Source organism: Triticum aestivum, chromosome 2B, assembly GCF_018294505.1.
Source record: "Triticum aestivum cultivar Chinese Spring chromosome 2B, IWGSC CS RefSeq v2.1, whole genome shotgun sequence".
Classification (NCBI taxonomy): domain Eukaryota; kingdom Viridiplantae; phylum Streptophyta; class Magnoliopsida; order Poales; family Poaceae; genus Triticum; species Triticum aestivum.
Genome location: NC_057798.1, coordinates 42,617,262 through 42,631,324, shown reverse-complemented (window position 1 = coordinate 42,631,324; position 14,063 = coordinate 42,617,262). Strand labels below are relative to the sequence as shown.

At 41.9% G+C, this 14,063-nt stretch overlaps 1 pseudogene; it reads left to right on the top strand.

Annotated features, from left to right (window-relative positions):
* Nucleotides 1–2,784: 2,784 nt before the first annotated feature.
* LOC123040266 (disease resistance protein RGA5-like) lies at nucleotides 2,785–9,132 on the top strand (annotated as a pseudogene).
* Nucleotides 9,133–14,063: the final 4,931 nt, after the last annotated feature.

The following is a 14,063-nucleotide window of genomic DNA, read 5'->3' as shown; positions in this document are numbered from 1 at the left end:
TATCACTGTAGCATAATATATAATTTAGTAAAGTAGTGTGAACCATACGATAGCAGTCTAACACCTAACCTCCATGTTTGCATTAGGCATTACAACTAAGATAAGAAGATCTACAAATACATCACTAACATTATCAGCTTACATGATCTGTTATATATATAAGAGCCTAATATATACTTAACCCCCAGACTCTCCACTTCATTCCTCTAGGATGGACTTGATCTTCTCCCTACCCATATTTTGCTCATAAAACATCTCCCAAAGCTTTGTCAGACATCTTTTTAGTATGACAGGACAAGGCCCATCAACCCAAACAACCACTCCACAATCAAAACCTCCTACCTACAAATAACACAATTTCATATAGTGAAAGTTAACTACTACACCTTTGTGAGTAGAGACTCTTGTGAGTACATTGAAATAGTGAAAATTGACAACTACACTCTGACAAAGCTGAGATAACTACACATTGACACTACAATAAGTCCACCACTAATTGAAATTTAGTTCATGTTAATCCAACCACACACTGGACATGAGCAATGCTAACTTGCTAAGTGAACTTGAACAATTAATATTTAGCTAAATTCAGTCACATTTGACAACATGGTGAACTATAACAAGTTTTTTTTGGAGGGGATGAACTATAACAAGTTAACTACACAGTGACCCATAACAAGTTAAATACATAATGGAAGTTAACAATTATAGTCTCACAAAGTTAAAATAACTACACATACACACTAAAAATAATCCAGTGCTCATTGAAATTAACTTCATGTTAATCCAACCACATTGGCACACTGGACATGAGATGAAGATAATTAGACAACACACAGATAATTACACACTAAGAACTACATAATGAAACTACAATCTTTTTCTTAACAACTTCAGCAGCAGTTAACTAGACACTACATAGTAAACTACCACTATCGGAATGAAGGTTCCATATTTCTTTTCACATTTTGAACAACAAGATTGAGTTAAATTCAATGAAACTACCATCTTTTTCCTCAACAGCTAGATTCAGTTAAATTCAGTGAAAGTTCCATCTTTTTCTTCAACAACAAGATTTAATTAAATTGAGTGAAATTACCATCTTTTTCTTCAACAACAAGATTCAGTCACCTTATAATATAACAAGTTAACTACAAGATGAGTATGCACTTAAATCAAACAACTACAAACTGAAAATACCATCAATACTATGAACAATAGGATTGAGAGCAACTTAATCTAACACTACACACTACTAGCCATTTACAGAGCAAAGTGCTAAGCTAGAACAATAAGCCGAGCATTGCTTACCTGCACAGCACAACCGTAAAACCTCCTCCTAGTGTCTATGCCATCAAATGCCACACATTTCTTCACACTGGCCTATTGAAGCTTGCATTTGATGGACGGATCAACCACTGTCCCACAGAAAGAAGCATCCACAATGGTCTCCGGGTTCTCATGCATTCACAACATCTAACCAATGGTTCCTTCCCCAGAGACTCGAATGCGATCTAAAATCAAAAATCCCCAAATCTAAACCCTAACCCTAACCCGTCGGAACAGTTAACCATAAATCAATGTCCATGACGGTGTACTGGAGGTCGTCACCACTGCTCTCCTCTCCGTTTTTCCATGAAGACATCGCGTGGCGGCGGCGAGCAGGAGCGGCGTCGGTGTTGACGTCGAGTGAGAGCGAGAGTGAGAGTGAGCAAGTGAGTGAGAGAGTGAGCAACTGAATGAGCTGTCGTCAACACCACCACTTTGGATCACTGACCATTAACGGTTGCCATTACACCTGTTGCCACATGGTTGATTTCCCATGTCAAAACTTGATTAGAATTTTTGTCAGTTCTTTTTGCCACTGCCACTGTCAATGATAGAGTTCGGTGTGTTTGCCATGTTTTGGAAAGTGGTGGGTTTTTGTGAGTTGTGACATGATTGTGGTGGTTTATGCATTTCACTCTACTTGGTATCACTAGACTAATACGACACTCTTCTCCTTCCCCCGTTCTCTCCTTCCTACCGATCCCAAATTCATGTGAATTACTACCGCTACCTCTATCAATTGGGATATCCTGGTGTGTCCTTAACATTATGCTGGAAGCAGACAACACATGTTCACTGGATGTAGGATTGGGATCAAAACACGAAGTACTTCCACACACGGTGGGGTCGGACAGAAAAAGGAAAAGTTATGAATCGTCTTAAGAGGCTTAATTAGGAGGGAAGATGGGAGTGTAGTTGAGGAGGAGGAGGCCATGACCATGAGAGAGGTGGCAACTAACAAATTTACAAGCCTTTCTCATTAAGATACTTGCACAACCATTTACTCGGCAAGCACTTATTTTTAATTTCAAGGACTATGCAACTACCTAGTCTTCTTTCATTGCATTTCCTTGCTCTTTGACGTGTTAGGATTTGTCGTCACCACCTGCTTTCTTCTCTCCATGGTTTGTCTTGTACTCCAAGCTATTCTAACACGGGTGATTAGTCAATTGATTTGGTTGGGGACGGTTTACCAAATCTACGGAATCTAATTGACCAGCCACACCAATCCCTGAAGGACACGGAAACATGGCAAGCAATAAGAAAACTTAACCAAACCTGCTATGACAGGGTCAGTTGCTTGTCAAAGTTATCCATTTCTCCATCGTGTATACAACTATACAATGACATCTTCTCCGATAGTACTACAATTTCGCCAGTCAAGCTATAGAAAATTTACTAACGCAGCCTCATCTCTCAACCAAAATCCAGAGGAACACTTCCCGAAGCAAAATCATGGAGGTCATGGCGGGGGCGGTGCTGAGCGCCCTCCTCCACAAGCTGGACGCCGTGCTGACGGACGAGTACAGGCTGCAGAGGAGCCTGAGGGGCGAGATCATGTTCCTCCGGGCCGAGCTGGAGAGCATGCAGCGGCCCTCGAAAGGGTATCGTCCTCGTCGTCGGCGCAGCCGGTCGACAGGCAGGTCAGGATCTGGGCAGGGCAAGTCAGAGAGCTCTCCTACGATGTCGAGGACAGCATCGACAGGTTCATGGTGCGCGTCGACCTTCATCATCCGGGGTTCAGCGGGTTCATCCGCAGGTGCCTGAGCGTGCTGACCACGGCCAGGGTCCGCCACCGGATCGCCGCCGACATCAGGGGCATCAGGGGCCTCGTCAAGGAGGTCGCTGACCGCCGCGAAAGGTACAGGGTCGACGACGATGTTTCCGCCGTCCGGCGGCCTGCAGGTACCACCATCGACATCGACCCTCGCTTGCATGGCATGTACGAGGATTCGGCGAGGCTCGTCGCGGTGGGCGGGCCGAGGGCGGAGCTCTGCAGGTTGTTGGTGGAGCAAGAAGGTGCGGCTGCCATGGATGGTCAACTGAAGGTGGTCTCCATTGTTGGGGTTGGTGGCCTGGGCAAGACGACTCTGGCCAACGTCGTGTATCAGCAGATCAGAGGGCAGTTTGATTGCGATGCCTTTGTCACGGTGTCCCTCAAGCCTGATTTGAGGAGGGTTTTAGCCAGCCTACTCCGTCAGGTCAGTAAGCAGAGTTACAGCCAGGTTGAAGAATGGGATGTTGTGGAAATCATTGACAAAATCAGACAAGTTCTTCGGGTTAAGAGGTAACGCCAAAACTCATAGCTCTAGTTCATGTACAAAAATTCTAGTTTTGCTTTGTTTTGCAATTTGAATTTAAGAACTGAAGTACAAGGTTAATACTGCATCCTCCTCCCCTAGGCTTAGCTAGAGGGGTGGCCTGATTGAGGGTGCCTCTTTGCGCTCCCATTTTCCAATCCCTGGTAGTCCCAACGCACAATCTTTGTTTTTTAGCAACATACGTACTCCCTCCATAAACAAATATAAGAGTGTTTAGGTCACTACTTTAGTAATGTAAACGCTCTTATATTTGTTTACAGAGGGAGTACATGTTAAGTATTTTACCTACGTGCAAACTTTCATGAAGAAATAGCATTTGGGGTGGACAACTGATTTTGCTTTTAGCTTTTACCCAGAGGCCAGAGCACCGCGAATGTCATTTCTCCACAAGCTTTTGCTCTCGTAAAACATGACTGCGTGATGCAGCTATTCCATTTGAAGTCTTAACTTTTGATTTGAAACGTTAATTTAAAGATACTCATTTTTCTCCTTGATAACTGAAAAGTGTTGAGTTGAAAAACCATGCATTTTTATTTAGAAGTATAGAATGACTCCATTCTTGACATTTTCAAGTGAAGTTAGTAAATGAGGCAATTAAACAGGGAAGAGTGCTGGAAAACATGTTTCTTCTGCAATGGATGTTCGTGTGATCGAAAAATTAGTAGGTTCCATATAGATATTCCAATTACCCTTTACTTTCTAGTTGATAACTCAATTTCACTTGTTTTACTTTCTAACATGGTGCTACAAATTCATAGGTACTTAATTATAGTTGATGATATATGGGACGAATCAGCTTGGAACTGTATCAAGGCTGTACTAGTTAAGAACAACTGCAGTAGCAGAGTAATCACAACAACACGAATTGTTGGTGTTGCAGCATCATGCAGCTCTGCCATCGACGGTAACATTTATAAACTAAATCCTCTTAGTCATGATGATTCGAAGAAGTTGTTCTATGAAAGAATATTTGGGAGTGAAGATGCTTGCCATGTGGAACTGAGGGAAATATCTGAGAAAATCATAAGAAAGTGTGATGGTGTACCATTAGCTATCATCACTATTGCCAGCCTATTGTCTCACAAATCAAACAATATACATGAATGGGACACTGTGAACAAATCCATTGGTTCTGGACTTGAGAAATTCCCCAATATGGAGAGCATGCGTCAGATATTGTCTATTAGTTATTATGATTTGCCGTCCCATCTAAAACCCTGCTTTCTATACCTGAGTGTTTATCCGGAGGATTATACAATATTTAGTGATCACTTGGTACGAAGATGGATATCCGAAGGCCTTGTCCATGGAAGTGATGTGGATACCTTATATAAAGTGGGGTTCGGTTACTTCAATGATCTTATTAACCGAAGCCTAATTCAACCACAACATGTAGATTCTCGTGGCAACGTAGGGGCTTGTCGTGTACATGATATGGTCCTTGATTTGATCACATCCTTATCGATTGAAGAAAATTTTGTCACTACATTAGATAGCCATCAACCTAGTGATCTTTCAAAGAAGATACATCGATTATCCATCCAAAACAATCAAGAACATCACACCATGTCACTTTCTATGCTGAGCTTTTCCCACGTGAGATCATTTATCATCTTTCCTAGTGCTACAAAACTGATGCCGCCTCTTTCAAGATTTCAAGTTGTGCGAGTGTTGGATCTAGAAGGTTGCCGTGACTTGGAGAATCATCATATTGATGGTGTTGGGAATTTATTTCATTTGAGGTATCTAGGACTAAGGGATACAAATATTACCAAAATCCCGAAAGGAGTAGGGAATCTGTATTGTTTGCAAACATTGGATTTGAGTCAAAGTGGCATAATTGATCTGCCATCAACCATTGTTCATTTAAGGAAACTTGTGTGCCTATACATTGAAACATCGGTAAAGCTACCAGATGGGATTGGAGCCATGAAATCTCTACAGGTTCTATCTACCGTCAGTGTGAGTAACTCGCCAAACTTCTCAAAGGAACTAGGTTATCTTTCGGATATGAGGGTTCTTAAAATTTTCCTATCTGGAACATGGGACAAGAACTATGAGAAACATTTGTTATGTTCTTTGTGCAAGTTGACAAAAATCAAGGAAATAAGCATTCAATCTTCCGGAGTTCCCACAAAATTCATTGTGGATTTAGGATGGACCCCTCACAACCTTCAATATTTTTTCGGCAACATACCTAGATTGCCGGAATGGATGAACTCCTCACTCTCAGAACTGTCCACTTTAATCATCACACTAGACAAAATCCAGCAGGAAGACCTTGGTACTCTCGGCAACATCCCATTTTTGAATTATCTCTGTGTTACAGTGCACAAAATCAAAAAGGCAGAAGAAAGGTTGATTATCGGTACTGATCATGCAAACTTTAATTGCCTATCTGAGTTTCACATTCACAATGATTCATTGGGGATCATGTTTGTAGAAGGAGCTATGCCAAGGCTCCAAACCCTCGAGGTTACATTTCAGATTCGCGAGGCGAAGGATGAATACAATAATTTTGAGGTCGGCTTGGAGAACCTCCATTCTATTAAGCTGGTCACAATTCGAATGCATTGTTCTGGTTCCAGTCTCGTTGAGGTGGAGGAAGCTGATGCTGCTATGAGGAAGACATCCCATGTGAATCCCAAACATCCGAGGGTTGACGTGATTAGATATTATGAAGATGAAATGATAGAGGACGAGGAGAAATCTCAACTCGATGAGGAAGCATTCAAAGAACAAGAGGTATTAATTATTGTCTTCTTTAGTCGCACTAAAATAAAAAGTACACGATCCAAGTTAGTGTTCCATTTCTTTACTTATTCCTACAATGTTCCCTTTTCATCACCTGTAAAATGTTCCCTTTTCATCACCTTTTGGTGACTACCTAGCAAATCGACACATGTAATGTGATTTTTCACATGTAAACTCTATATCCATCAATACATTGTTGCATCTGATCCATTTTCCATCAACTGTTATTATTACCCCTATTATAATTTGTTCTTTTTAGGGTGAAAAGATTTATATATTGCTCAGGGTAGCGGCCTGCTCATTACAATACTGTTCATAGGGACTATCTGGACACAAGCCATTTATAATAAGTTTATTTATAGAGCTTATCCAACTTCGAGAAAACACAGACAAACACACACATGTATGTAAACACATAAACTTTTTTTGTGTAACAATCTGCTAATAGAACAGTGGCTGACTTAAGGAATATAACATTCTTATAACTTTTCTTGTGGGTAGATAAACTCAATGGTTGTCTTTTATCATAAACAAGATGATTATTGTGAAACTGAGGTTTAGATCACCCTTGATGATCACATGCCATTCGACCATACTTGACAATCACACGATTGAAAACAAGATGAACATGTTGCGCGATAACTGAAGACCATGATCAATTAATAAAAATACTACGTTTACATTGACAAGTTCGGGAGCTTTTTCTTCATTACGGTGTTTCCTTGTATAAAAACAAACAAATGAGCTACTCAACTCCTGGTTGTCTCTACGTATACTTCTTTATAAATCTCTCCCTGAGGAAGATTGTTTACCTTAATTAGCTATCTAGAAATCTTGCTTCACAAGATTACTTGACTTGTTAACGAGCTTACTTTACTTCTTGTCAAGCCTGCCTTATCTTGACAAGATTACTTGACCTCTAGGATGAGAGGAAGCATTCATGGCAAGCTGACTTGCTTCTACGTGGCAAGCTTGCTTAGCCTTCAAGCATATGCTTCAACGAGAAGCTAACTTGTCTTGCAATTTTGATTGCTTGTTGAGCCAAATGTCTGCTTGCATGAGCCATATGTCAATATCTTGGTAGTCTTCTCGCCAAAAAGTTAATATCTCGGTACTCGCCACCCAACCATAGTTGTTTCATAATAACAATAATAATAGTAATTATCGAGAGATCAGGTGTAATACTATATCAATGGATATATAGTTCATACTTCATAGTACTCTCCTAATTTGAGAAAAATAAGCAGCCATACCAACTTGGAGTAGAAGAGCAAGGCCAAGGATATGGTCAAATCCCCCCTTAATTCCCCGTTCGCACATCTACCCTATCACATTTTTTCAACTTTGATAGTGCAAATTTTGATTGGCACACTCCATGAGCAAGTGATATAGTTGTTGTCATTGTAAATGAAATAGTCCTGACTACGAAAAGTAATAAGATGTCAAAGGACACATTAAGTTAAGAAATCAAAGCTTATTATTTATGTTAATATTTGTCCCCAATGTAGTATACTTGATAAAAAAATACTGAACTACACCCTCTTTTATACTCCCTCCGCCCCAAAATAAGTGTCTCAACTTTGTACTAGCTCTAGTGTAAGTTTGTACTAAGCTCAAGACACTTATTTTGAGACAGAGGGAGTATTAGTTTACTGGAGAGGGAGTATTTATATGTATACTAAGCTTGTGACTGATCAATACCATGTCACCTGTTATACGTGAAAGGTTTATATTAATAATTATTACCCCTTCTCTTGAATGCAGATCATTCTTGAGAAGATTGGACCCTGGGGAGGAAATACCGGGAGAAAACGAGACATAAAAGTGTCACCACGTTATCTAAGAAGTATGAGAATTTGCTGTGGTGATGTTATAGATGCGTTTGCATTTTCTTACCTGGACAGAAATGAGAATCTGCATGAGACACCTCTTTGGGGCGGTATTGGTGGGACCATCCACACGGTGAGTAATGAACTTCTCATGCACTGTGCAAAACCTTGTTAAGACAAACCAGATTAAATATACTCTCCAAAAGGTGCGACACAGGAATATCATTTTTATACAAAAAATTCAATAATAAAATTGATACAGTGTTATTAACATAAAAAAAGTTATCGTAGATAAATTTAAAAATTCAGAAATACAAAGATTGCACGTATGGTTCACACATTAAGAATGGGAAGTGGTTCTTTATACACAAAACATGAACGGATAATTTAAACAGATTGAGCTGCCAAACATATAAAAAATAAACTGTGTGCCCAAATTCCAAATATCAACTGAGCTATTCTAAATATTTACATATGTGAGCAGTTTTCCATTAGCCAAAAGATTTCCCAATAAACATTTGAAGCTTGATATTACCACTGATTTTGCAGATTCTACTAGAACCCTCGGAGTTTGTGATTGAAATTTCAGGGACTTTTGGTCCATATGGTCAATTTCCCAGCATCATAAAGTCACTTATGCTTGTGACCAACTTACGTACCTATGGACCTTTTGGGCAGCTACATGGAACTCCTTTCCACTCTCGAGTGAAGAAAAACGGCAGTATTGTTGGCTTCTTTGGGTGCTCAGGGGAATTTCTAGATGCAATAGGTGTTTACATTCATCCTTAGTTTCTAAAGCTTAGCTACGACTTCTCAGTGTTCTTTTCTTCGCGAGGAAGAATCCTCAGTGTTCTATGAAAATTGTCAGTACTCAAACTCCGTGATGTGTTCCTATAACAAATAAGACCCGTTCCTGATTTTTGTAATGATGAAGTGAATGTTGCCAACAGGGGAAGAATATTTTGGCTTGAACCCTGTCCATTTAAAGTTTAATTGCATTGATGTGTTGTTGCTTTTATTTGACTTAATATTTATGTTCTTCCACACCTTCATTATGCATTGACATATATTTTTATTCTCTTTATTGGGAGTTTCCATACCCCAAATAGCCAGCCGATGCTGCAGGAAAAGGATCATTTAATGGATGACGCAGCTGAAGTTTGGCCTCAAAGAACCAGGTCGCTGGGAGTAGGCCACTTTGCCCAAAACAGAATAACATGTAACATGTGTCGCCCCCAGTTTGCTTAATCCAAACCAGGACACACGTGCGCGCGCGCGCGCACACACACACACATGTTCAGGCCAGCTAAAAAGATAGGTGGTCAAAACTTTCAGTGTGCTCGCAAAAGCGGCAAAAGCCTATTGCCTGGACCGTTTCTCTTTCGAAGTTACTCCTTGTAAGAGGGGCTTTATCCTGCTGAAACACCATTTCATACGCGTGTTGGTAAGTGGTAACTCCCCTGTAAGCCAGAGCTATACACATGAATTTGGCAGTGTCAGTTTCGTTAGTAGTGAGCCATCACTCAACCCAGTTGTCCCGATCAGCGAGAATGATAATTTCCAGCGTGTGCATAAGTTCACCCGCATTCACTAAGGTTCAGCAACTAAACTCTCTTGGTTTTCAGCTGCTTGGCACAAGGCAAGGGAACTGGAATTTTGAAGCTGATTTGCTCTAGTAATCATGCCAAAACCTCGCATTCCTACCGTTACCCCATCTTGTCGTAAACCATTCCAGAATTGAGACCCCCCCCACACACACACAACACCAGAGCTGGCGGTACCGCCAGTTGAGGACAAGGGTGAGGCAATGGAGGCAGTCAAGGACTAGGGCGAAGGCAAGGCGGTCAAGCGGCACGGGGAAGCATGCGTCCAGTAACCGGTCAAGGGGAGGAGGAGGGGGGATGTTGATGGAGGGCATGAAGAAGGGGTGGCTCATATCAATCTCATCGGAGAAGACGGTGAGAAGGGGGGAGGTTATCATGGCAGGCGCGGAAGAGGCGGTGCCTGACAAGGCCCTGCCAAGGAGGGCTGCCAGGAAGGCAGAGGATCTCCCAGAGGAGGTCAGCAAGTTTATTTATTATTTTGCGATGGATTCATCTGTGTGTTAAAGGATGGATTCATCTGTGTTTTAAAGGTTCAATTTCGTGAGCTAACATGGAGGTAGCTTTTATCACTAAATTTGCGCTCTACCTGCTGTTAGGACCTATTCCCTCTGTCCGAAAATACTTGTCGAGTATTTTCGGACAGAGGGAGTATTTTTTGGACGGGAAATAGACTTTATCCATCTAGTCACAAGTCTATGGGATCAGTATCCCAAACGTTAGTCGAGCAGGCAGGCCTTGCTAAGCAGTCAAGGCCCTGGTTTGCATTGCGATTACAAAAACGGTCGGTGTAGATCATGGCATCCAGAACAAAATGGTTCGTGGCACCATTCAGTGCTTCCATGAGATATCAAGCAATCAGATTTCCACTACATCCTAGCTGCAGCCAAACTTTTTGTTGACACTATTAGCTGCTTCCAGGTAGAGCTAAAGAACATAGAATCAATCTAGGCAGCACCAGCCGCAGAATGCAGAATCCATTACATAGTCCAGGGGACACCTAAAAAGTGGCAAACGATATTAAACCAAAACGGACACAGGGGCACAGGGCAGCACAACACCACTTCCCCAGCTCCACCATCTTGGCTACGATCAAGTCAAGATCAACCTCCAGCAGCTTCCTCCCCCCAAAGAGCCGCTGGTGCTGCAAGAAAAAAGGAGCATTTTTCATGCATGGCACCTCATCTGGTTGCTGCACAAGTTTAACTCCAAAACTCAAGTAGTGTGGATACATAAGTTAGAAATCACACAAGTTAGTAATGTTGAATAAGTAGTGCACAACCGGTGGTCCAAATCGCACAAGTTCGTAATGCTGCATAAGTGATGCTGCAATGAACCTCCTGTGCTCAGTCATCTCATCACAATCGCACCCTATGTCTGTGATGCTTGATGTTGCTCATGACGTACTTCGCGTGGACATCATACCTCCAGGATGCTACCACGTCCGCCCTACCCTGTTGTGTTCCCAGACTCCCACACAAACTGCTCGAGGAGCTTCCGCATGCTGCTCGACTACTATGGCCTCTTCCTTATAACCCACAACGGCCTCGCACACGTCCTCAACCGGCAACACTACCAGCTCCTAGTTTGGGATCCTGTAAACAGTTGCTGGACCGACAACGAGTTCATTGCACCATGGTACAAAGTATGATCGGCTTCTTCTTACCAATATTACATTACACCATAGTTCTTGTAGGAACATCGCAACTAACTAATCTCTACTCCTAATGTCTCAGTTGGTAGTCTCCGTTCCGGATTTATTTTCGTCCCATCTACAATGGTTTATTTTGGTACCTGCTCCCACCTAACGCGGAGCCGCGTAAAACCAAAAAAAAACCCTCCTGCCGAGTCCCCCACCCGCCCTCACGCACTCCAGGGCCTAACCTCCCGTCGCACCCAAGAAAAACAAACGAAAAAAATCTACGAAAATAAACCAGCGAAAACAAACCGGCGAAAATTAACCAGCGAAAAAAAATCCTAGACCAATCGCCCGCACGTACGAGCGAGGTCTCCTTCCCTCGAGTGAGAAACATTCGCACGCACGACTCTCTGCCCTCGTTCGCCCGCTGCCGCCCTTCGTCCCTTCGCCGCCACCGCTCCATCCCTTCGCCGCCGGCCTGGCACATCAAAGGCGCGTAACTCGCACATCAAAGCCTCCGGCCTCCACTGATCCGGCGCTGGTCCAGTTGTGGACCCGCCGCCGAACACGTCCAGGCGTCCAGGATCCGGCGCCGATCCCTTTCAGGACCCGTCGCCGGACACGTCCAGGATCCTATTATCCCTTTCACGGCCCGCCGCCGAAGGCGTCCAGGATCCGGCGCCAGAGACTCTCACGTAATATAGGTATTATTTGAATTTTAGCGCCATCACATTTCATACAGCCATCACATGAACTGAAAAAAATATAGGTATTATTTGAATTTTACAGCCATCACATTTCATACAGCCATCGCATGAACTGAACAAATACCAGTTCCATACAGCCATATGCATCACACTGAATCAATGAAATATTTCGTTCGGAACTCGCCCAGAAAGACTTGAGAGACATAATGTACCATATTGTCACCCCGCAACGCCCTGGTTGACACATAACAGATTGTTATGATAGATCCATACAGCAAGGGTTCCAATGGGAAATTTAGTAAGTTCGAACACACCGTCAAATATATGAAACACAATCTTCCATTTTGGTGATCTTCCATTTTGCATCATCACTTGTTGAAAGTTTTTCGCAGAACCAATAAGATGCAATATGCATTTTGGATCAATGGTTTACATTATAGTAGTTGCGCTTAAAAGAACATAATTAATTCAAGACCATAATATCTAACAATGTATTTAATTCAAGGTAGATCCTATTAGCTATAGTGTCAACCAGAAAAGTTTTTCACAGAACCAAAAAGATGCACTATGCATTTTGGATCAATGGTTTAAAATATAGCAGTTGCGCTTAAAAGAACATAATTAATTCAAGACCATAAGATCTGACAATGTATTTGGTTCAAGGTAGATCCTATTAGTTATAGTGTCAGAACAAAAGGCAAATCAGTAACCTGTTCCAGAAAAGGTAGATGCAAATTATATGGCTTTCACAGAACTGAAGAAAAGGTTTAGTTACATTGAAGCGAGCAACGAACACACACCAGAATTATATGGCTTTCAATCAATCAGATTTGCACCATTTCTCAATCAGATTCGTACCTATCAATGATATGACAAAGAGCAGTTTCACCACCCTACAGAAGAGATGGTGAAGAAGCAAATGGTTAAACGATTATGATAAGGCAGTGTAAAGCAACTGAATAATAAACTGTGATAAAACTTCAAGTAATATACCATCGTGTGCATGCGCCATCTCTCTTGCTTTCATCTTGCATCTACTCTCTCCATTGGAGTCAGGTTTTCTTTATGCTTCTTCTGAATGATAAATTGTGATAAAAACTTCAAGTAAACTACCATCGTGTGCATGCGCCATCTCTCTTGCTTTCATCTTGCATCAACTCTCTCCATCGGAGTCAGGTTTTCTTTATGCTTCTTCCAGACCTCGAAAACACCACGGCCAAACACAAATAGGAAATTATTAATCACATGATCCCACCAATTTCTTAAAGATACTTCCAAAATTTAGTGATGATGCAATATTATTCATCATCAACTACCCCCCAAACCCGCTATTCCAAAAATTATTGAAAACAGGCAACAGTCATTTCATGTCAGTTCTCTGCCATTCCATATGTGCGTATGGGTAATTCAAAAAGCAAGGCCGGTGAACATCAACGAGAAGAGGACGTAACTACAGGTATGAAGCACTCTACCAGTGATACGTGCATTTCTGACAGTGACAAACTTTATGCATAATGTGTTCCAAGCCTTATGAGCGGGGAAAATGTTGAAGAATACAATGCAACCATCATACCCGTAGATGAAAAGGTTGACAATCACTAGTGCAGAACCGGGCAATAGCACCGGTTCCATAACCGGCACTAAAGTGTGGGCACTAAAGGCCCCCCCCCTTTAGTACCGGTTCAGCATGAACCGGTGCTAAAGGGAAACCACGTGGCACGAGCCAGCTCCAGGGGCCTGGAGCCCTTTAGTACCGGTTGGTAAGACCAACCGATACTATAAGGTTTGGGGTTTTTTTAGTTTTATGATTTCTTTTTCATTTAATTTTGTGTTTCCATTTTAATTCTTTTTCGTTTGCTGGTATTTTACCATACTACACATTG